Source organism: Peromyscus eremicus, chromosome X, assembly GCF_949786415.1.
Source record: "Peromyscus eremicus chromosome X, PerEre_H2_v1, whole genome shotgun sequence".
In the NCBI taxonomy this organism is placed as follows: Eukaryota; Metazoa; Chordata; class Mammalia; order Rodentia; family Cricetidae; genus Peromyscus; species Peromyscus eremicus.
This window is the reverse complement of record NC_081439.1, coordinates 68,811,375-68,838,391: the sequence shown is the minus strand read 5'-3', so window position 1 is coordinate 68,838,391 and position 27,017 is coordinate 68,811,375.

The following is a 27,017-nucleotide window of genomic DNA, read 5'->3' as shown; positions in this document are numbered from 1 at the left end:
AGCTACTGGCCCCTCAACTTCTTTATTATTTCCAGCCAATCACTGTGACAAATCTTAACAGTGTACAAAAAGATTATTCCATATCATTTTAACATGGGTTTGAAGATAGATTTTCCATCACTTGGCAAGAAGCCAAGGAAATTGTAAAGAAATGTCCTACTTGTTGATTGTATAACCAAACTCCACTACCTGTAGAAAGTAACCCAAAGGATACTCAGAGAAATAAAATCTGGCAAATGAATGTTTAATTTTGCAATGTTTGGAAAATTAAACTATGTACACCATACCATAGATACATATTCAGAATTTCAATGAGAAACTGCTTTGAGTTCTGAAAAGGCTGATTTTGTAATCACACATTTGTTAGAAATCATATCCATCATGGGGATATCTGTACAAATTAAGACTGACAATGCTCCAGCATATGTCTCTAGTAAAATGAAACATTTTTTGCATATTACAACATAAAGCATATTACAGGTATACCACACAGTCATGCAGGGATTAGAGTTAGAGAAAGATCTAATCAAACTCTAAAAGACATGCTTAGTAAACAGAAACAGGTTATAAAGACCTCCAGAGATAGATTGCACAATGCTTTATTGACTTTAAATGTTCTAAATGCTAATGAGAAAGGAATAACAGCTGTGGAGAGACAGTGTATAATAGAAAAAAAATGTTGAATTAAATCATCCTGTATACTTTAAAAATGTTTTGACTTCAGAATGGAAACCAGGATATGTGTTTCATTGGGGAAGAGATTTTGCTTTTGGTTCTACAGGAGAAGAAAAGCTATGGATATCATCAAAATTGATAAAGATTAGATTTGAACAAGAAAGACTTCTTGATTAGAAGAGGTGATAGTTTATCAATCAGCATGACCATTCAATATAAACTAACTTATAAGACTAACAAATGTCTTTCATTTGATCAGATATAACTTGCGAAAAGAGAAACTCCCCAAAGTTAGGGTTAGGGTAGGATTTTGTTTTTGCCTGTCCAGGAGAATAATTGCATCTGTCTAAGGAATCTAAAGACCACTGGACAAATGAGTCGTAAAGAAAGAGAAGGAATAATCCAGAAAAAAAACTTCCCAAGAAAAAGAGTAATTGGCCTGTTGGTATATCACATTTCCAACAGGACAAAATTACATAAATCTTCCTAAATGTTTGTTTCTCCTGTTACCTACAGACACATAATGCAAATGGTCTTTTTGTATCCCCAGTTTAATTAAAATTTAAATCTGGTTTTGAAGTTAAAGCATGGCTCTCTCCTCAAAACTCAAGCAAAATCTTCATCTCATATCAGAAGAGTCATCTGATATGGGACAGAAGAAAAACCACAATTAAGGGACTATTCTATTGCCACTAATCTCATAATTCTTTGGTTTTATTTTGACTCTTTAAAACTTTTCTTAAGTTATAATATATATTATTTCAAAATTTATAAGATATATATACACATAAATAAATATATATACTAAACTTTTTATAATGGAATTAATGGTCATATGGAATACTAATTAATTCTACAAAAAGGGCTTCATCTAGTTTCCTATACATGATTTAGGGTTTGAGTCTCTATAAGGCAACTAGGAATTAAGTTTTTGTACTCTGGAAATATATAACAAATTATGGTCCATTAACCTCTTCAAGATCTGCTGTATATGACTGTAGCAGGAATCTTAAATAATCTTATTCATAAAATCAAACCCAGGCAGGTATTGGGGTGAATGCTGGAAAATCAGAGAACCAGAACAAGCCACAGCAAACCTCACCTGGCCAACTTCTCAGCTGATCTTGTTTCCTCAGACTGGAAGCTTCTGTGTCCTCATATCCCAATGGCTCTCAGCTGAACTGCTGCTCGAAAGCCTGAAGCTTAACCAGTTAAAAGCTTAACCAGTCAAATGCTTCTAGTTCCTGGTCCTCATGCCTTATATACCTTTCTGCCTTCTACCTATGACATTTATAATGTTTAAGTTTTCTGCAGTCAACCATGACCATGCCTAACAGCAAGCTTTGAAGTTTCCAAAGGGAGGATGGGACCCCACTGAATAATTTCATCAAGACTGTGGTAATACCGCTAAACTGACAAACACCACCCAAGGATCAGCTTTGGAATACAAACTGCTCAGGACAATTTCAAGGTGGCTAGCTGTGATGGTCCAGCTTCACAGACTTCTCTAGCTCGAACTTGAGACAAGCCCTGCACTTTCTTATTACACACGGACTGGACAACACATGATATAGCTAGCTCTCTCAGGACTTGACAGTTTTCCCATTTTTTTCAGGGTCCCTTAAAGATGCTGTCACACCCAGACAACATGAAGTAATTTTAAGAACATGATGCCCAAATTCCCAAGTGGGGTGAGTGTTTTTTTGTCACTCAGTGGGATATGGATATCTGCCTTCATTTAGGGCGGGTTGGTTACAAGTTGTTATTGGAAATGGTCAAGACAAAAGCTGAACAAAAGAGATTAGATTCAGAGTTCTTGTTCTGAAAAGAAAAAGAGGGATATAGAAATAGGATAAAAGGGTAGATCATTGAATCTGCTTTTAAACAAAAAGAGCAACTACCAGTTTTACATAGCTTGAAATAAAAACAATCCGTCATTTAGGAAGTACTGTTATGGTTATTCAAATGTCGAATATATAAATTTGATTATAAAAACCTTAGTTTTCTATAAGTTGAAATAAACTATAGAATCCAAAGCAATCACACAATGTCTATTTGCTGATGACATGATGTCATACTTAAGATATTTGGAAAATTCTATCTGAAAACTTTTAGAAATAGTCAAGAGTTTCAGCAAATTCAAATTTGCAAAAAATTCATAACTATTCTTGTATACCAACAACATAAATACAGAGAAATATATCATTGACCCACTCATATTCACATTAGCCTCAAAGAAAATAAAATATCTAGGAATAATACTAACCAAGAAGGCAAAAAATAATCCCTACAATGAAAACTTTAAGTCTCTGCAGAAAGATAAAGACATTGGAAATTGGAAAGATACCATGCTCATCACTGATTGGTAGAATTAACATGGTGAAAATGACTATTCTGCCAAAAGCCATTTATAAACTCACTATAATCACAATTAAAACCCTATCTCTTTCTATACAGAAATAGAAAAACCATCCAAATATTCATGTGAAAACACAAAAACCCCCATATATCCAAAGCAATCATGAACAAAAACACTGGAAAGATTACTATTCCAAACTTCAAAATAAACATAGAGCCATAATAATAAAAACAGTATGGTACTGGCAGAAAAAAAAAGACATGTAGAATAATGAACAAAATCAAAGACCCAAACATGAGTATACATGAGTATACATAATTACATCCATATGATATTTTTAAAAGATGACAAAATCAAACAGGTTAGAAAAGACATCATTTTCAACAAATGGTGCTGGGAAAACTGAATGTGCACATGAAATAGAACCACATTTATCATATTGTGTAATAGCTAACTCCAAAATGATCAAAGACCTAAATGTAAAACAAACAAATAAACAACAACAAAAAAACCATGAAAACTGCTAAAAAAAATCCATTCACTTCCCTACAGGATATAAGTGTAAGAAAGGGCTTTCAAAAGCAGTACCTACTTGCACAGAAATTGAAGCCAACAATTGAAAGTAGATCCTTGGAAACTTAAAATACTTTTTCACAACTAAAGAAATAGTCAGTTTAATAAAGAAGAAGCCCACAGAATGAGAGAGCATCTTATCAGCTGTACATATGAAAAAGGATTAATATGCACATTACAAAAAGAACTAAAAAAAAATTGAACCCAAAACCTACCCACTTGAAAACTGGCTAGCGATCTGAATAGATTTCTCAAAAGAAGAAATTAAAGTGGCTGTGAATATCGCAAAATAATAATAATAAAAATAATAATAATAATAACAACAACAATAATTCCTGACAATTAGTGAAATGCAAATAAAAATAATTTTGGAACTTCAACTTAACCTACTCAGAAGGGCAACAATCAACAAGACAATTAACAAGAAATACTGGAGAAGTTGTAGGAAAAAGGGAACACTCAAACTCTGGTGAGTTGTAAACTCCTGTAGCCTCTCTGGAGAACCACCAAAAAGCTAAAACTCTACCTCTCACTCCGTCACATAAGCCCCAAATTCTATTCTAAATGTAGTTAGTCATTTTCATGGCTGTTCTATTGATAAAAGCTAGGAGACAGAAACAATCCAAATATCCTTCACCAAACAAATTGGTAATGAAAATGTGGTACATAAACACTATGGATGACTGCTCAGCTGTGACGAAAAAACATGAAAATTGTAATTAAGTTAATGACACTCAAATAGATCATATTGAGTGTGGTATACCAGATCCAGAAAGACAAATGTACCTTATTCTCACTTATCTGTGATATTAGCTCTGAATATTCAGATGCTATTTTACAACCTACAGCAAATGAAATACCAGGGAAGTAGAACAGAACCATGAGGAGAAAGAGGAAAAGAATTACTAGGTACAAGTGATATGAAGGGGGAATTAGGATAAAAACAGGATGATTTATAAGAGCTAAGGGAGGTCAATACAGGAGATGGAGATAGAAAGGTATAACAACAGTAAGGATGTCTGAAAAGTCATAATCTATCACATTATTTTTACCTTAAAATTACATGATATATATTTTTCTTTAATGAAATTTACCTATCTGGGGCTGACAATGCTCCCTGTAAGAGCCCTACTTATATAATAAAACCCCAACAATAGGCATGAGTAGCTTCCTTTTGAGTTGTTGCTCAGTTTTGTTCAAAGAACTCTCAAATTACTATATGATACTGTTGTTTCCAGAAGTTGCCTCCCAGAGGTGAAAGGTAAGCTCCGTTGCTGAAGACGTTGTGTTTAGAGCACAGGAATTGGAGAACCTGAACTTGGTATGATGCTAAAGCCTTTTCCATGAAGACTAGCTTCCATACCACTGGTAGATGCCCTGCAAACTTAACAATGGAAGAAGCAACCACTAGTCTTATCTGGCTATGATGCCTATGAATGTCAGCAATGGCCAATATGGCAGAAAAGCCCTTAGTGTGCAAGAGTGATACTCACATCTTGTTGGTAACCAACAACTCTTTTATTTTATAATTTAATTTAATTTTATATATCAGCCACAGATTCCCTTGCTCTCCCCTCTCCCCCCTCCCTCCCCCCCCACCCCTGCCTTCCCCCCAGCCCACCACCCATTCCCATCTCCTCCAGTGCAGACTCCCCTGAGGATTGAGTTAAACCTGGTAGATTCAGTCCAGGCAGGTCCAGTCCCCTCCTCCCAGGCTGTTGATTAGCTTGATCTATTCGGGAGGCATCCAGGCAGTTGGACCAGATCCTGTCCTCAGTGCATGAGCTGGCTGTTTGGAACCTGGGGCTTATACAGGGACCAACAACTCTTTAATTGGACTTTAAGGATTATTCAACAAGGGGGAAATTACGCCTGGTACTGGAAACCTAGCCAATTTCCCAAGGCTAGTTAAGTCATGGATCTTGCAGGAAAACCTCCAACTGCCACTTCACTAAACCAGATTAATTCTTAACTATATTATAAACATATGTCCTTGCCAAATCCAAGTATTGCAGAACATTTTTTACTCACTCAAAATATCCACTCTGTATTAGCTAGCCATCTTCCTGTAAACTGTGTTTTGAAATTGGACTGAATGGATTTTGTATTACCATATAGCCATAAGCCTATGGAGGCCAGGGAATGGAATGTTATTATTTGAATAAGAATGACCCCCATTGGCTAATGTATTCGAAGTTTTGCTTCCCAATTGGTGGAATTATTTGGGAAAGATTATTAAGTGTGGCCTTTTTGAAGAAGGTGTGTCATTGGTGGAAAGATTTAAGGATCCAAAATCCCATGCCACTCTTAAGTAGCACTTGCCTATCTCCAGATGATCTCTTGCTACCTCTCTGCCTTATGCTTGTTAATAAAGATATAAGTGCACAACATTGCTCCAGTGCCATGCCGGGTTTCCTGCTGCGGTTCTTCTTCCCTTGATGGTCATAGCCTAACTCTATGAAATTGTAAGCAAGCCACGCCACCAATAAACTCTTTCTTCCATATGTTCCTTTAGTCATGGTGTCTCTTCACAGCAATAGAAGAGTACCAAGATAATCAGTTTAAGTAAGAATTATACCTTCATTACAGAATTAATTCTCAAATGGCCATCATGTGTAACTCTTTGAATCTGGAGTTTTGCTTCAGTTCTCATAAAATATATTAATTTTCAATTTCCTTTTCTTGTAGCATCCTTATTCATCTTTGTTATTCTAGTAGTGGTAACCGTATAGAATGAGTTGAGAAGCTTTTACATTATTTCAGATTTTTGTAAAACATTGTGAACAGTTCACGGTAATTCTTCTTGAAGTATGTGGAAAATCACCCTTGAAACCTCAAGTCTCCAAATTTTTCTTGATGTGCTTCAATTTTGGTTGTTTTAAATAGCCTAGCACTAATTCCATATATATATATCTTGGCCAAAGTGACAGTTCTAGGTAATATTGTACCCAATCATACTTCAAAATCTCTAAGATTTGGAAACATCATTAAAGTTTGAATAACTTTTAATTACTGGGTATATATTGAAGAATATTTAATGTATTTACAAAACTTGTGGATATAATATTATTTTTCAAGTGATTCAGGCATTTTAATTTACTGGGGAATTTCTATGAAAAATTGAATTAAGCAATAATTGTCTAAAAATCAAGAAAGACAACTAACAATTTTGCACAAATATTTGAAAACCCTCCAATGTTATTCATACCACAAAGCAATAAAACAATAACTTTAAATCAATTCTGTAAAACCTGCATTTTTAATTCTTATGACTTGACATATAATGCATAATAATAATAATAATAATAATAATAATAATTAATAATAATTCTTTGCACTATCCACGTGCTGAGTATCCAGACTGTGATTTTGGATCTGAGTATGCATTTTTATTGAATGCCCCATATGACTGTAAGAAGTTGCTGGGGTATAGTCTATTTTTGTATCAGTGTGGGAGCCTGTTCTCAGGTTGCTCGTGGCTTTACCCAGCAGTTCCGCATAGAGGATGATTAGACCACGGGCCTGAGTGCAGGTGTCTGAGATGGTCTGCACTTGGCTGTGCTGGGGGAGGAGGTCTTTTGCTCCACCCCTTGGCGTCTCTATAAAAACCCTGGGGCAGAGACAGTCAGGCCCCTTTGGAAAAGGTTCTAGGCCCTTTCGAGGCTATTCTTTATTTTCTGTTTATCTCCGCAAGATTCTCCGCAATAAATCCTTCTATCTAATATTTCCTGCTGCTCACACTCAAGAAAACTCTGGGGAACTGTAGGGGTGGTGGGTAAACGCCCCATATATCAGGGGTTAGTTAAAAAAAATATCTGGAGTTTAAAAAGCATTCTAAACTGAAGCAAGATGAAATGTGTATGTCACTTTTTTTCTCTGAGTGACTGATTTGTAATATTTACCTATGCAAGGAGACATTGTTTCTTAGCAAATAAACCTCTGAAGCAGTCAATATTCACTTTTCTAATTGCCACTTTAGTATCTCTCAAACTGTCAGCTGTTTGTGCATAATTCATTAATTCAACAAATAATAACATTCAAAATTAATTTCCTGATGAAAATGTTTTATTTTCCTTTCTAGAATTGAATTGCCTTTAAAACTAAATTCTGGAAACAATTTTATAATATCCTCTACAGAAAAGAAAAGTAAGGTAAAAATCTGAAGCAGGATTTATAAAACAGGCAGGAAAGGCTATAGAATTAAAATGATGATATGCAATAAACTTAGAAAAATTCCACCTAAATTCTTAAAATCAACTTCTATTGCCAACAAAATATATTGTTTGCATGGCCCTCTCATGCTATATCTAGATTTTTATGGTCTTCATTTGTAGATATGCACATATGTATATTTCTGTACATAGTACGTGTGTGTGTGTGTGTGTGTGTGTGTGTGTGTGTGTGTTCAAGCAGCTGCATGTCATGTCACTTATGTGGAGGTTAGAGGAAACTTTCATCTTGTTTGAGACAGGGTCTCTCCTTGTTTATTGCTTTATGCCATTCTAGAAGGCCTATATTCTTAATTCTCCCTTTTCTGCTCTCCATTTCCCAGTAGGAGCACATTGGGAGTGCAGACATTTGAATTAATTCATTTGACTTTTACTTAGGTTCTAGGAATCTAAGTTATGAGGATTTCTAACAAGAAGAAAATACTAAAATAATGTGTTGTGGTTCATTTTGTGTTAACTTGTTTTATACTAGCAACAATTTGGAAGAGAGAGCCTCAACTGAAGAATTTCCCAGATTAAATTGACCTGTGGTCATATATAGAATAGGTTTTCTTGATTTGATGATTGATGATTGTGGTTGTTGGTGGAAGATTGTTGTGGGAGAGGTCCTAGCCCACGGTGCATGCTACCATCCCCAGCTAGGTTGTCATAGGCTGTATTAGAATAATAAGCTGAAGATAAGGCAGAGAGACAGCTAGTAAGTAGTGTTCTCCGTGGTTTTTGCTTCACTTCCTACTTGAGCTTGTGCCCTGATATTCCTCGTTGACAACACACTTGAAGTGTAAGATGATATGAACCTTTTTCTTCTCTCAGTTGCTTTTGTTCAAGGATCTTATAACAACATAAAATGAACAAACCAAACCAAAACAAAACAAACAAACAAAAAAACAGGACACAATACTTTTAAAAAAAAGTAAACTGGTCATTTGATTTCAGTAAAATGTGATACATGTAGTATCACTGAATGGAGGAATTTAATATGTGTTTACTGGGGTTTTCTCTTTCTAAAAGATCTGAGGTAAGCACATAGTTACTCAATGTTAGGATGATACAGTTACACTTTAAGGTAGGGGCTATGAAGTTAGATCTCGGTGACATAGGTAGTTTGGTTTCCTAATTCAATAACTTAATCACTGAATTAGCTTCTTATCTCTTTCTGTGATAAAAAATACCATAACCAAGGCAATTTATAGAAGGAATAATTTATTTAGGCTTGCAGTTCCAGTGAGATAAGAGTCCATCAGGGAATGGAGGAATGGAAGCAAACAGCAGACATGACAGAAAGAAAAACAGAAAGCTGAGAGATTACATTTGAAATAAACATATAGTAATAAAGTAGACAGAGTGTTAACTGGAAGTAGCATGAGGCTATATACTCTCAAAGCCCACCTCCAGAGATGTACACACTTTCTCTAGCAAGTCTGTACCACTTATCCCTCCCCAAACTCTGCTCTAAATAAGAGCACAAGTGTTTATCTGATTCTGTAGGCTATATTTTTTCATTTAAGCCAAAATACTATACTCCTTGGCACCCAGAGGCTTCTGGCCATATAATAATGCAAAATATACTTGGTCCAACTTCAAAACTCCCCGTGTTCTTTCCCATTCTCAACACTGTTTAAGTGGCCAAAGTCTATTCTGAAACTCAATGCAATCTCTTAATTATAATGCTCTGTAAAATCAGAAACTAAATCATATGCTTCCAACATTTAATGGCACAGAGCAGACATTATTATTCCAAAAAGGAAAAGTAGGCTTATAGTAAGGAAATATAAGTAAGATTAAGGAAATGCTTCACCACAGCAAGATTGAAACACAGTAGTGCGACTGCCAAATCCATTAGATCCATGTTTAATGTAGACATTATTATTCCAAAAAGGAAAAGTAGGCTTATAGTAAGGAAATGTAAGTAAGAGTAAGGAAATGCTTCACCACAGCAAGATTGAAACACAGTAGTACAACTGCCAAATCCATTAGATCCATGTTTAATATGAAAGGATTTAAATGGTTCTGCCCTTCCAGCTATGCTCCCCATAGCATACATCCTTCTGCTGGTTTGGTTACCTTCCTGTGTACAGCTCTCTCTGGATGCCTCTTCGAAAACTTAATTTATATTTACTAAGGAATATAACAATTCAATTTCTGGGTCTATGTCACCACAAAATTTAATCTAATTTTTAAAGAAATTTTCATACATTCATTGCATAATATCTCTATCCACAACAGTTCAAAATGTAGAAGCAATCTCATCACCTATATCTACATGGTCTCACTTATATTCAAAAGGTAATATCATTCAGCCTTTGAAAGAACAGACATTTGGAAACGAACTAAAATAATTATGAGCATTGAGGACATAATGATGAATGAAGTTAACATAAAAATGTTATATACTTAATGATTCCACATGCCTAAGGAATATAATACAATCAAATATTATAGAGATACAATATAGAGGGCTGGTTGTCATGGATTTTGGAAAAGGAAAGGAAAGATTATTTTTCAATGGCAATAGTCTTAACTTCATAATGTAAGTATGGTTTTGGTGATGGGTGGATGGAGATTATATGACATTATGAATGCATTAATAACATTGTAGTGTATACTTGAAATGATTAGGATAATAATTTTCATGTTACATTTGTTTCACTTTAATAAAAAAATAGAGAAAAATACTATGAATGTAATAATAATATTGAAGTGTATACTTAAATTGATTAGGATGGTAAGTTTCATGTTATATTTGTTTAACTTTAACAAATAGAGAAAAGTACCATGAAGACAAACTGAGGTGAGATAGAAAAATTTGACATGTACTAAAGAAGAAATCATTCATCATTTTCAAAATTGAAATGTTAAAAAGAAATTCTTAAGGCAAAAGAAAGCTGATATCAAGTGTAAATCTTATATTGCACAAAGGTAGATTCAGTAACAAAAATGATTAAATGGGTACATAATCATATTTCTCATCATTTGATTTTTTTTCTGGAGTTGAGGATCTAACCCAGGGCCTTGCGCTTGCTAAGCAAGCGCTCTACCACTGAGCTAAATCCTCAACCCTAATCAAATCATTATTTAATTTTAAAGATTAGTGTCTATCTGAAACAAATTAGTGGTGGCAATAATGTTTATATCATATTGAAAGAAAATATACAGTACAACCAGAAGAAAGGTCAGGCGGGAATAAATTCATTTATCCTATAAGTTCCATGCTATATTTGAAGACATACCATATCATAGGAAGACTTAATGTGATTATTCCAATTATATATTATAATCCTAGGAGCAATATATTATAATATATAATATATATAATAATAATATATAATTACTAATAAATTACAGTAATAAATAATAGCTAATAAGATACATATAGGGATAAAAGAGAATTACAAACTGATATAACAGAATTCACAAATGCATAAATATTGATACATATAACAGAATATATGATGATAAAAGATAGATAAGTAGATGATGATGATGATGAATAGATAGATAGATAGATAGATAGATAGATAGATAGATAGATAGTAGATAGAATGGTGCTTTGAATAAGAATGGCCCCCATAGTCTAACCCAGGCACTCTGCATATAATTAGCTTGGTGTTCTTGTGGGACTCCTCACATTGGGAATGGGGACTTTCATGACTCTTTTGCCTTCTTTTGGGACCCTTTTCATTCTACTGTGTTGTCTAATTCAGCCTTAATATGAGGTAAGGTACCCAGTCTTATTGCGAACTGATATGCCATGTTTGTTTGATATCCCTTCAAGGCCTGCCCTTTTCTGAAGGAACAGAAGGGGTGAATTGGAGGGAAGGGACTAGGAGGGGAGGAAGGTTGGGAAAATGTTTTGGGGATGTAATATATGAGAGAAGAATACATTTAAAAAGGAAAGAATGGTTAGCATAGGATTATAAATTTGAATGTTTAGTCACCAGGAAGTGGCATTATTTGAAAGGATTAGGAGGTATGGCCTTGTTGCAATAGATATGGTGTTGTTGGAGGAAGTGTGCCACTGGGGGTGGTCTTTGGGTTTTCAAGGACCCAAACCAGGCCCAGCATCTCTCTCTTTTCCTGCTGTCTTCAGATTCAGATGTAGACCTCTCAACTACTTCTCCAGCACCATGTCTGTCTGCATACCACTATGCTCTCCACTATGATGAAAATAGAATAAACCTCTGAAACTTCAATCAAGCCCAAACTAAATACTTTCTTTTATGAGTTGCTATGGTCATGGTGTCTCTTCAAAGTAGAACAGTGCCTAAGACATAAATTGGTACCAAAGAATGAGATATTGCAATGACAGGCCTGACCATGTTGCTTGTTGGCAGAAAGTGGATTTGGGGATTTTAGATTAGGTAAGTAGTTTAACACTTTAAGTGGGTCTTAATGAGCCATACTAGTAAGAGCGTGGAAGACAGTACTGTGGGAGATTTGAAGGATGGAGATCCAATCAAGAAGTTTCAGAGGGGAGGAATATTAGTAACTGGCCTAGAGACCAATGTTATGGTATTTTGGAAAAGAATGTGGCTGCTTTTGGCCCTTGTCCTAAAAATCTCCTTGAGGCTAAATTGAAGAGTTTGAGATTATTGGCATTAGCAGACGAGATTCTAAGACAGTGGAATATTGACTGTGTTGTGTAGTTATTAATACCCACTCTTACGCAGATCTATAATGAAAAGCAGCAAGGAAAAATACAAAATTAACAGTTTGGTAAGAAAAGGAATGCCAGGAAGTATAATGGAGCAAAATCCTGTAGTTGAATTGCTAAATAATCTTATTAAATAAAAAACACAGGGCCAGATATAGGGGTGAGAACCTAAGAGATCAGGGAAATAGGAAAAGCCACAAGCTAACCTCACCTCACCAACTCTGCAGCTTCCAAAGAGACCTACCTCCAGTATACACATGCCTATATGCCTTTCTGTTGTGCTGTCTCATGTGCTATTTCTGTCCAACTACATCACTTCTTCTTCCTGCCCAGCTCTGTCACTTCATGTCTTTCTCTACAGACCTCCAGACCTCTATGGTTAGTGCTGGGATTAAAGGTATGTGTCACTACTCTTGGTTCTGTTACTCAGTATGGCCTTGAATTCACCTAGATCTAGACAGATCCATACCTCCCAAGTGATAGGATTAAAGACATCTGCTACCATTGCCTGACTTCTGTTTACTTATAGTGGCTGACTTTTTCCTCTGATCCTCAGAAAAGTTTTATTTGGGGGACACAGTATATTGAGTTATACAATATATCACCACAAAGTCCAGTGGTCAGGAAGACAAAAAGTTTAAAGAAAAGCCTGATGCTAAATGGAATAAAGGGAGTAGTGACTGCATGGCAAGATTCTAGCCAGATAAGTTTCTAACTTGTGAAAAGGAATTAAGGGAAAGCTTAACCAATGAAGAAAACCATCAAAAACAGAAATTTAGTAAAATTGTATTTGAATAAGGGGCCCATTTTCCATTACTAGCAAGCAGCAGAACCTGGCATCTTCAGCCCCATGATTCTGGCTTTACAGTAAAGGATACAACAAAGGGGTTGTTGAATCTCCTTCCATAGCCAAGGAAAGCTGATAAGGTCAGGCATGTGTCAGAGGTATCCCTGCATAGAGACCCAGAGAAGCCATTTCATGAAGCTGTTAAGGTGAATCCTAGATTGCTTTGGAGAAACAAAGATGTTGCAGTTGGAGATCTGAAGAACAATTTGACAACATATATGTAGAAGTGAAGTTTGGAGTTCATCCTTCAATTTTTCAGTCTTGCTTTGATCCAGTACTTTTCACTTTGCTGCTTTTCTTCAACTTTGGAATGGTAATCTATATCCTGTGCCATTGTTTGTTGGAATATGTGACCTGTTTTTTATTTTGATTTTACAGAGGGTTACAGTTTAAAGATGAGAGGGAGAGAGAGAGAGAGAGAGAGAGAGAGAGAGAGAGAGAGAGAGAGAGAGAATTATATTCCTTTGCTGGAGAAGAATATATTGCAGCCTTGAAATGGCAGAGCACATGGAATTCTCACAAACTGTTGTTATTCTATACCTTAATGGGGATAATGTATAGACCAGCAATTTTCAACCTGTGGGTCATGATCCCTTTGGGAGTCAAATGACCCTTTCACAGGTGTTGCCTGAGACCATCAGAAAAGACTGATAGTTATATTACAATCCATAACAGTAGCAAATTATAGTTATGAGGTAACAGTGAAAATACTTTTATGGTTAGAGGTCACTATCTCATAAGAAATCCTATTAAAGGGTCACAACATTAGGAAGATTGAGAACTACCAGTATAGATTATTTCCTAGTATTATGTCTAATGCTCCAGTAGAAAAGAAACTTGTTACATTAATATACCATACATTTATAAGATCATATAGGAACTATTTCTATGTAATCATAAAATTATATGAATTTTCTGTTTGGCGAAATGTCCTTGTTGAAAACAGGATCTTCTCAATTTCAACAAGTATATCCAGTTTTTTTCTTAGTCTAACATACATTAATTTCAAGATCAGGTTGTTTAGGTCAAGAAAATTCTCAAGGCTTCCTTCAGGTAAGGAACTCTTTCCTGAATCTCTATTTTCTTGTACCCTCTCTAATTAGATTTGGGGAGGCAAAATGAAACACTTCTTATGTCAGTCTTTTTTTAATCTTTTTTTTTTAATGCTGAATGCCGTTTATTGAAGGAGGGAGGAGGTCTTAAATACAGGCTTACAGCACAATGGGAGAACCCCAGAGGGCAGAAGTTCGCTACAATCTTGCATCTACGCTGTTAACGCCCATTATGCAGGATACACAGACAAGGAACTTCCCTTAAGCTATGTCAGTCTTATATGACAGGCATTCTCATGATGGTATACCTCCATCACCTACAAACTAAATGTCTATTATGTTTTAGCAAATGTATTTGTGGAGGGAGTGCAAAATCATTCATTATTACATCCAACTCTCTGCTATATGAAGCAAGGTGATAAAATGGAGGGAGTAGTCATCTGGACATGTCTTTTGTTAGAGATATTAAAGGTTGGTTTCATGAAGAATCAGTAAAGAATTAAATAAAAACATGGGCCAGTGAAATGGTGTAGCACCTAAACACTCTAGATAATCTGTTTGATCCCCATGAAGAAGAGTCAAACTAGCTCCCAGAGTTTGTTGTCTGCTCTCTACAAGTGTATCATTGTACAAGAGACTACCCTACACACACACAAATACACATACAGAATCACACAAATAAGTGCTGACAATTTTAATTAGGAAACTGAATTTATCAATATTTTATAATGTGTCAGCCTTATCATTTTTCACTTATACTTATTTTCATATGTATTATGTGCATCTTGTTTATTGGAGTTGAGTTATAAAATCATGACTAGAATTTGGCCTACAAATATGTGAAAAATCTATGTAAGATTACTCTGGCATGGCGGTGGTGGCACACGCCTTTAATCCCAGCACTTGGGAGGCAGAGACAGGTGAATCTCTGTGAGTTCAAGGCTAGCTTGATCTACAAAGTGAGTTCCAGGACAGCCAGGATTGTTACACAGAGAAACTCTGTCTTGAAAAAAAAAAAAAGATTACTCTGAAACTGTTTCATAAGCTTTGTAAAGACATAGATGACTCAGTGGTTAAGAACACCTATCACTCTTCCACAGTTTCTGTGTTCAGTTCTGTGTCTCCTACTGGGTATTATACAAGTTCCTGCAACTCTAGCTCTACAGAATCTGATGTATTCTGGCTCCCTTATGCTCCTGTACATACACATACCCAGAGACAAACACACACATACACAATTGAAAGCAAAAATACTTAGGATGTTAAAAAGTATGACTATGTCTTCACACATTTTTCTGAGTTAGGCAAGAAGTGAAGAGAAACACACATCTCCTTATTTGCTGACACAAAATGGCTATGATGAATTATCTGGGCCATGGTTCAATAAAAGTTATAAAAGCCCTATGTATTTAAGTTTGAGGACATACAGAAATGTAAATGCTTCTAGCTTTAAAGAATTGCTCAGATTTTATAGGCATATGGCTATATCAAGGTATGTCACTGCTAATGAAAAGTTAATCTCTTGTCTCATTAAATACACAAATTATAAAAAAATAAGTGCCTAAGTAAAGAAAGGAAAAAAAGATAAATAATACATTCTTTAATTACTACAGCATGTCAAGATTTTTCAGTATTTGCCATTTAAAAATAAGTCAGCATATATAAAAAAATTCATTACAATACAATTATTTAATATCATGTCAGAATCTTTGCAAATATATATTTTCAAATGTATACCTGATAGGGAATAAAATCTCAAAATATCATAAGTTATAGTTCACTCACACTGGCCATGAAAAATGGAACAGATATCATTGTGTATTTGTTTAACAGCATGTTTTGCTCCAGAAGTACTTTATTATTTATTTACTTATAGATTTTTATTTTATTTTTTTCATGGAAATTATTGAGAAAGAATATTTTTAAAAACCTATAGAAAGTATAAAAGAAATGAATTGATAACTTCAAATTTTAACAGTTGAAATAAGGACAGTTCTTAAAATACACATTTAGTATGTTAGCACAAAAAAGTAAAATAGCAAACAAAGAAAGATTGACATGAACAACACAGTACCACTTTCCCTATGCTTTAAAATTTTTGGAGTGTTGTACCTGCATAGGGATATGGGGGTGAGGCAATTTAATCTGTTGCAAACTGACACAGTTTTCTTTTCTTCCCTAGTTAATAGGTATTATATTTATTTTTCTAGATTTGATCATTTCATATGTAGGAAATCCAAGTTTTTATAATAAGTTTTGGTTTTACTCAATTACTGAACAAGCCTCAATGAAACATTTCACTCTTAAGATAAGAATTTATTCTGTATCAAGCTGATAATTGAAAAAAAATAATTAATTAATTTATAAAATAATAAATAATAAAAATAAAAAATAAAAGAAAAATTTGAACTATTAAAAAAAAGGAAATCCAAAAGAATGAATGAAATGAAGCTCTAAAATGTTCCAAGTTACCAAACGAAGGATAGCAAGATCTGTGGACACTATATAAAGGTATAAACATCAAATATATTTTTATGCACTAAAAGTGACAATGCTGAAATTGTGCTATACTATTTGTAATCACACAAAATAAAATATAATTCTTTACTACAGTCTTAAGAAAACATGCTGACAATTATCTAATTCTAATGCAAGTAATACAGAATGACATAAACGAGAATAAATGCCACATTAATGAATGGGAAATCTCGGCAGAGTAAGGCCAATTATTCCCAAAGTGATCCGCGAATTTGACAAAATAGTTCTAATTTGATGCATATGTTTGATGCAAGAAGCATTTTTAACACAGACAATTTTATTCTAAAATTCACACAAAATGGTATAAGTTCAATAAGAGTAAAAACAATATTGACAAAGATAAATAAGTTGCAAAGAAAAATTCCACAAAATATTGAGACTAAATGTACAACAGTTAGCAAAAGAATGTGGCATTGATACAGAGACCTACATATAAATCATTGAAAGAGAGGGAAGAGCTTAGAAATAGATTCGTGAAAATATGCTTGATTGATTTCTCAAACAAGTTTATGAGAAATTTCATAGAGAAATCAAATCTATCTTCAACAAATGAAGCTGCAGCAATTTGGCATACATACTCACCCACAACCCTTAAGAGAAAAAGAAATGATAGAAGAAAAAAACAAAGTAAATATACTCAGGTTTCAGACATCATTAAAATGTAACTAAATGTATATTTTTCTGTAAATATACATATGAAGTAAATTATAAGAGAAGCGCAAAACTAGTTAAATATTTTAGATTATTTATCCACCAAATATAGTAAATGGAATAGATGCAGAACTCTCAAAATTCTTAGCAAACCAAACAAATGAAAATCCAAAACAAACTCAGTTAGAAAATCAGCAAAAGATATGAATGATTGTTTTGTCAAATAGGCACATGAAAATACATTAAGAATCATTATCCATCAGGGAAAAGCAATTGAAAGCACCCAACATGTGATCATATGTCTTTCTGAATTTCTAAATTAAAAATAACACAGAATTTGGGTGATAATACAAGGTAATGAGTTACTCATATACTACTTATGAAAATATAAATTGGTACAGCCATTCTAGAAAGTAGTTTGACAGTTTCATATGAACTTAAACATGTCATTATTATATAATGCTTCAATTGTATTATTGGACTATTGTCATAGATAAATAAAAACTTGAAGTTGAAAATAAGCCTAAATAAGAGTGTTCATAACAGAATTATGAATTGTGTTTCTTAATTTTTTTGGTGTTGCTGTGATGAGTAGTCTGATATGAATAACTTAAGGATGAAAGAAAGGGTTACTCTTTTTTATATTAAGAAATTTTTATTCATGTTACATACCAATCACAAATCTCCTCTTCCTTCCTCCCACCCCTCCAGCCTTCTCCCCCCACCTCCCATTCCCTCTTACAAGAAGGTAAGGCCAAAAGGGTTACTCTTTAAGACACACTCCATTCTTGTACCTGGAGTTTTCTCTCAGGGTCCTGCCAAGCCCTGGCAATCCTGCAGCCCACTTATAAAATAAACACATAGACTCTTATATTATTTAAAATGATTGGCCTAATGGCTCAGACTTCTAGCTATCTAGTCTTTACTAGTCTTTACTAGTCTTAAAATAATCCATTTCTAGAAATGTATACCTTGCCACATGGCTCGTGGCTTACCAGTATCTTACATGTTGGTACTCATGGAGGCAGCTGGCAGCATCTCCTGACTCAGCCTTCCCTTTCCCAGAATTCTCTTCTCTGCTTTTCCCACCTATACTTCCTGCCTGGCTACTGGCCAAGTAGTATTTTATTTATACAGAGCAATATTCACAGAACTTTCAGAAACTCCAGCTACATATGGCGCCTAATGTGGGCAAGAGTTTCCACCTAAAACCTGAGAAAGAAGAATCTAAAACGGAGCTAAAAACAACTTTCTAATTGTCTCTCTGAAGTTAGCAGCAGTCTGTGTGTTTGAGCTACTATGGTGGGTTCCTGGTGTGCTTGTTTGACAAGCAGTATGACGGGAAGGAGGCATCTCCAAGCCACACAATACACTGCTGCTGTGTGGAAGATTTAGTCTTTGCTAGTACAAAACAAACAAACAAACAAAAAAAAAAAAACGAGGTTTCTGGGCTACATGCTGCTTTGATAGAATTATAGACACACTATTTCTGAGACTTGATTGATGGCTCCCAGAGCTGGCAGTAAACATATAACCACGATGTTGGGAAAGCCCTTTCTCTCTGGATTCCCATCTCAGACTACCACCAAAATATGTAGCTGGTTGAAATTCCCTCAGACTTCTACTGTTCTATACAGTCAACAGACTTGGTAAGTCAATTAAGGTATCTTAAAGGGAGAAATTAGTTGAAAGAGATTTTTTTCCCCCATTAAAAAAATGGGAAACATTTTTACCATGGAAGGAATTTGGTCTTTGTCTGATAACACATTAGGCAGACTGAAAATAGAATAATTAAATGAGAGGATAGTTAATGTTAGTGGAATGTACATAACATCAATTATGAATATTATTTATTTAATCATTGTTTATTTTAGCATTAAAAAGTTCATCAATTTAAGTGCCAAAATAAAAACTTTAGAAAAACCTGTTAAAATCAATCATAGAGCAATTCAGACACAGACAGGAGAATTTAAAGGTGAACCTAACTCAGGATTGACTTTAGAAAAACCTGTTAAAATGAATTACAGAGAAATTCAGACCCAGACAGAATAATTTAAAGAAAAAATTATAGTAGGATTGAATTATATAGTTGCAGAGAGACAGCCTGTTTTAAAATAACCAAACAATCTAAATGATAACCTTACAGGGACTACCTGCTCAGGGGTATATACAAGCTAATTGGACTCCAGTGAAAATGTTAAATTTAAAGAGATTTAAAGAAGCTATAGTATCATATGGCATGCAATCTCCATTTGTATAGCAAATGTTAAACTCATGGTCAACTTGTAATAGAATTATCCCTCAGGACTGGAAAGAGCTAATTATGGCTGTCCTACAGGCCAGTCAACAGTTATAATAAAGAACATGGTTTAAAGGTAAAACAATAGAACAACAATGTAAGACTAGAGGTGTGGAAATTTCTCAGGACCAGCTTCTTGGAGAAGGCAACTACATTGATATACAAAGACAATTTTTATATAATAATCAAACCTTAATTCTGTGGTGCATGGAAGCCATGAATGCGTGGGATAGAATTAAGGAAGCAGGAAAAAATTGAGCCATTTACAAAAGTTATACAAGTCCCCAGAGAATCGTTCACAGATTTCTTACAAAGGCTGTTTTCTGCAGTAAATAAAATGGTAGCAAATTCAGAAACTAGACAGATAGTAATTGAATCTTTAGCTTTGGACAATGGGAATGCAGCATGCAAAAGAATAATCAGGCTGTTAAAGGCCAGATCAGCATCCTTGGAGGATTGGATCAGGGACACAATTAATGTTGAGTCTCATGACCATGATATGTGTGTGGATAGGAGAGGTAATATCAAAAGCTTTGAGGAAAAATAATATCAGATGTTTTGGCTGAGGTAAACAAGATCATTTGAAAAGTGAGTATAAACAGGGCATTCCTAGAAGAATGTTTATTTAAGGAACAATGGCAACATATTTCCCCTCCCTTCTGGATTATGCAGAAAGTGGTAAGGGTAAACATTGGACCAACAAATGTAGAACAAGAAGGGACAGACAAGGTAATCCTTTGCCTCTGCCACCAGGAAACTCCCAGAGGAGCCTTATGCAGACTTCTAGTTCAAATTCAGTTCAGACTTTCCCTACCACTGTAGAAGAAACCCCTTCTCAGAGCAATTAAATAACCAAATGCCTATTGGAATAAATCAAGCTGCTTGGGGTGATAGAACAGCTATAGCAGAGAGAACAGGAAATTCAGGAGAAATCATAAAGTGAATTTTTTGGCAAACTTCTATAAATGAACAAAGACCAACATTAAATAATACAAATAAATGATGCTCTCTTAGAAGGTTTGTTAGACACAGTTGTGGATGTTATAATAATTGCACCAGAATTTTGGCATCCAAATTGGCCTCTTCAGGAGGTTAATGTTCAGCTGTTAGGAACTGGAACATTACCTCAAGTGAAGCAGAGCATAAGATGGCTCAAATGTAGAGGACCAGAGGACCTGAAGTACAGACAGGACAATTAAAGCCATATGTGGCTAATATAGCTATGAACTTATGGGGCCGTGATCTATTACAACAATGGAATACTTAGATTAACATTCCTCCAACCTCAGAAAAAAACCATAAACTAACAAATATTTCTGAGAGAAATATTAGGAGGTATTTATATAAAGTGCAGTCACTGGCAATCCAGATTGTACAAGAACAGGGCACAACAACTGCTGGTCTTTTAAAGACACCAACAGCTCTACCTTTAAAATGGTTAACAGACAAGCCTGTATGGGTTTAGCAATGGCCTTTAACAACAGAGAAACTTCATGCTTTAGACGAGCTGGTAAAAGAGCAGTTAAATGCTCAGCATATTCAAGAAACAACCAGGCCTTGGAATTCTCCTGTATTTGTTATTAAAAAGAAATCTGGTAAATGTAGAATGGTAATAGACCTGAGAGCAATTAACAAAGTAATTCAGACAATCAGCTTTATTTATAAGTTGAATTCTATCACTGTCCTTGCCTGGACTGCTCGACAAAATGCTGTAAAGACTGGACATGCAGGACTCATAGAAAGATGACCACTGAACTATGCAAGTCAAGATGGTTCTTCAGGTTCCTGCTTTGCAGAAGAAACTGCCAGACATTCTACAGGACACAGAGGGACAAAAATGACTGAAAGACTAGGACTATGGGCTGAATAAGGATGCCCCAATATTACAGAGGAACTTTGGATAACTGTCCAGGCAGGCAGCTATCTCTGTCATTTCCAGAAATGTGGAAGTTGCTTACAATGCATATCCTATTTACTTATGTAACATTATATCCTATGGGGTCTTTGATGTACTTGAAAACTAGATAGTTATAATTATAATTTTCCTTGGTTATGATAAAAGAAAAATTAGATATGAAACCTTAGATTCACAAATATAGGATAGATAGAAAATTTTTTCTTTAATTTTACAAAATACAAATAGACTAGATATTGTAACTGTAATTCTTGCTTGACCATTGTTTTGTTATATGTAATATAATACATTAAAGTTAAAACTCTCCTTTTGTTTAGACAGAAAAGGGGAAGTGATGGGGGAATGTTGTCTGTATGCTATGAAAATATGTTGCTCTGATTGCTTGATAAATAAAGTCATTTGGCCTATGGCAAGGCAGCTTAGAGGCAGGCAGAAAATACAAGCAGAGGGAGAGGAAGGAGAAAAGAAAGAAGTTAGCAAGCTGCCCAAGGAGCAACATGTAATGCGACTCAGGTAAAGCTACAGAACATGTGTCAATACATACATTAATACTTATGGGCTAATTTACGATAAATGGGCTGGCTAACAAAAGTCTTGAGCCATGGCCAAGCAGCTATAATTAATATTAAGCCTCTGTGTAATTATTTTATAAAAGGCTCTGGGACTGTGAGTGAGAGATTTGTCCGGACCATGGGCCAGATAAGACACAGGAAATCTTCTGACTACTGTAGATGTAACCAACCTTCTTATTAAATAAGAAACACAGAACCAATGCAAAGAAGAAAGCCAAGAGGTCAGAGCTAAGAGCTAAAACTTTACTCTTCCTCCTGCAGTGGTCCTATCTGCCTGAACCAGAGCTACCCCTGTGTTAAAGTCTTTATATAGAATTCCTGTTCTGCCTTCTCATTGGTTGTAAACCCAACCACATGACCGCCTCATCAAGGCCTGTCTGTATAGGCCTCTAGGTTTTCCATGCTTGGTATTGAGATTAAAGGCATGTGTATCCAATAATGGCTGTATCCCTGAACACACAGAGACTTACCCAGCTCTGCCTACCAAGTGCTGGGATTACAAGCATACACAACCACTGCCCTGCTTTCCTATGGCTTGCTAATAGCTCTGACCCCCGGGCAACTTCATTTATTAACATACAAATAACATTTTAATACAAATAAAATATCACTATAGACTACAAACATGCCTCTAGAAATTTGGAAGAAAATTTTGGCATCTGCATAAAGAATTTGAAACATGTCATGAAATAACACTGCATTTTGGCAGCTTAGCTTTCAAAACCGTGACATAGCACCACCAGCCCATGCATCTGTTACTACCTGTTTTGCTCTGAATGGGAAAACTCATATCTCTAGAAAATTTTATGTATCAAAATTAAAGGATAATCTTCATCTGTTGTCTTTTTACAAAGGCATTTGATATCTCAAAAAGCTCAAACTACCAAATCAAATCAAATTAAATAATATGTATTTATTTTTGGATAAAGTAAGGGGATTTTTTGGTTCATTTATTTTGTTTTGTTTTTATGATTTTCCTCTTTTGCACTAATTTCATCAGTTCTGTTTTGTTTATATTTTAAATATAATTGAAGCATACTTTATTTTTTGAAAACTTTGAAAAAATCATGCTTAGGAGCAAATACAGTTCTACTCACAAATTAATATTGATAAGTACACAATTCTCAGAAGAAAAAAAAATTATATGCTCAAATGTCAAAAGCAAAGTAGGTCCATGACCATCTTTATTTGGAATTTCTTAGAAAGGCTAAACTCTTTCTTTTACCCTTTATTGGTACATATCAAAGAACATGTTCTGATTCTCCCTAAAATAGCATCAAAGTCATATATAGTTTAAAGTTCTGTGTGTTTTACTTATTTCAAGTCAATTACATTTACAAAGGGGTATTTTCAGCTACCTATTTTGAAAAATGATATATTTATCAAATATTTTTAATTAATATTATGAAATAAAAATAATTTGTTTTATACGCATAGTGGAAACATTTAAGAAATTTCCACACATTTAGTCTTAATGGACTTTTACATTTGTTTCACTTCAAATGCTTGATGTATGCTTTGAGTAGATAATATGGTTAGTATATCATTAACCAAATGATTATAAAGAATAAACATCCTTTAAATTTAACAAATAAAGAACTAATCCTGTTCAAAATTGAAATCACTTTTTGCTTTCATGCAAATTACAAGGTTATTGTTTTTTCATTCCTATTTGTTTATTAACTCTTAATATTGATCTGATGTTACTTGGATAAATGAGACATTATTTAATAGTAGCCAATAATAACCATTTTATTAAATTGGGCAGGTAGATTTTGTCTCATCAAGAATATTTTAAACTAAACAACATTGCTGTCAAATTTAGAAAAATTTTGTTTTACATTGTGTTCTTTATCTGGTCATAGATTTAAAAATAAATGTGTAAATATTTAATAAAATGCTTGAAGTCTCTACTATTTTATGAATCTGGTCACAGAGTTCTGACAGAAGTTTCGTATGCCAACTTTACTACACATAGATATGAAAAGAGAGAGTAGGTAGGAATATAGAATTAAGGGCAAAGCAGTCCTTTCTTTATAGCAGAGGATATTATCTCAGAATCGATGGAATATCATTTGCTCCATGCTCAGTTGCATTGCACCTCAGGAAACCCAGAGAACAGCATATCTGGGGTTTCAAATTCAGGATTCGACATGATCCACTAGGCTAAAGTATTACAAAATATTGTTTCCTGCAAAAGAAAGACTAACAACAGAGTTAGACTATACCAGACAGTTCCTCCTCATCTCAGTGAGTTTAATTTCAAGCACTTTACATAGTGAGTTTTTGTTGTGCATGTATAAACTAGGATTTGTTTTCAGAGCTTCATACATGAGCACTGCATCTCCATCACTCCATGTGTATACACACACACAAACACACACACACACACACACACACACACACATACACACACACACATATATATAATCTCCACACTTGTGTACAACCTACTAAATTCACTTAGCAATGTGGAATGTACATGTGTCCAGGAACTGATCACATGGGAGTAGACAAAGCATGCAAGAGTTGATGCCTGAAGAAAATTCATTTCTCACTGTCAGCAGCATTTGGTTATGGCTTTGTGAGATTTCTATTATCTGATTTGGCATGTCAACTGGTGATGTCATTTTGCCAGTTTTTTTTTTCAAGTAAATCTATTGTTGACATTTCATAGTTGCATTTTTTCTTTTTTTCTTATTAAGAGATTTTCTATTCATTTTACATACCAACCACAGATTCTCTTATCATCCCTCCTCCAGCCCCCTATCCTTCCCCCCCAACCCACCCCCCATTCCTACCTCCTCCAGGGCAAGGTCTCCCATGGGGAGTCAGCACAGGCTTGTACATTTAATCGGGACAGGTCACATTATTTATGTCATGTCTATTATTGAGAATTATTAGCAAGAAAGCAGAGAGCTAGGTGGGATCAAGACCACATAAAATATTGACCTATTAATACTATGCAGGAAACTAAAATACTATTTTGTTTTTCAAATATTTTAGCTATTGCTGTGTACTTCAACAGATGATCACATAACCCAAATCAATGTTTATGGGTATGACTCTTCCCAGAAGACACAAAGATAAAATACTTATATTTTAAAAGGTTTAATTCTTTGATAAGATTTACCTTTACAGTGACTAGAGTAAGGTTAATCTAAAATTGCTGAAAAATAGAATGTATTAAAAAGTGTGTGGTAATATTAGAGCTCATGATTCTCCTGATTCTCTATCATTGTGTGTTTGGAGATGACCAGCTTGAGATATCATTAAGCTGAGGTGAGTTCTATAACCTGAGAACATGATGATAGGACTAGTGTCCTTATAGAACAAGACCTTGATATCTGTAAGTCCTTTTCTACCGCACAAGGACACAGTGAAAAGGAGGCCATCTGCAGTTCAGACAAAAGTCCTCACCAGATGCTGAACATGCTGGATCCTTGATTTTGGTCTGCTCAATCTTTAGCCACCAATATTTATGAAAATTAATATTTCTTGTTAAGTTGACAGTTTATGATATGGTGTTTTTGGAATGATAAAGCTTGATAAGACAAATCTTAGCACAGATCTAGTTTAGAGTTGACAGTTTGTTCTTTGTAAGTGTCAATATAAAATCCCTTAATCATTGTGACAATAATGGGACATATTATCTGTATTCTTAAGTGGTTTATTTAAAAAAAAAAGTAAATTCAGAAGATTTTAGATCAATTCCAGACCAAGAACTCATATTCAAAGCCAGTGTTTCTATGATCATTCTGGTATGCTATTACAAAGAACTCAAGAAACTAGACAGCAAAATATCAAATAATCCAATTAAAAAATGGACTACAGTGCTAAAGACAGAATTCTCAACAGAAGAATCTCAAATGGCCAAAAGACATTTAAGGAAATTTCAACATCCTTAGCCATCAGGGAAATGCAAATTGAAACAACTCTGAGATACCATCTTATGTTTGACAGAATGACTAAGATCAAAACACAGATGACAGCTTATGTCAGAGCTGTGGAGCAAGGGGAACATTGCTCCACTGTTGGTAGGAATGCAATCTTGTACAGTCACTTTGGAAATCAGTACAGTAAGTTCTCAGAAAATTGGGAAAAAACCTACCTCAATGTAGCTAGAGTTTTCCTGCCTGGCCCACAGTCAGGACAAATCTTTGTCACCTGCCAGTCCCACAGCCGCTCAGCCTCAACCAAGTAAACACGGAGACTTATATTGCTTATAAACTGTACAGCCATGGCAGGCTTCCAGCTAACTGTTCTTATAGCTTAAATTAATCCATTTCCATAAATCTATACCTTGCCATGTGGCTCGTGGCTTACTGGCATCTTCACATGCTGCTTGTCATGGTGGCAGCTGGCAGTGACTCCTTCTGCCTTCCTGTTCTTTCTTTTCTCCTCTCAGTTAGTCCTGCCTATACTTCCTGCCTAGCCACTGGCCAATCCGTGTTTTATTTATTGACCAATCAGAGCAATACATTTGCCATACAGAACATCCCACAGCACCTCAAGACCCAGCAATATCACTCCTGGAACTATACCCAGAAGATGTTCAACCATACCACAAGGATATTTGCTCAGCTATGTTCATAGCAGCATTATTTTTAATAGCCAGAACCTTTATACAACTTAGAAGTCCTTCAACAGAAG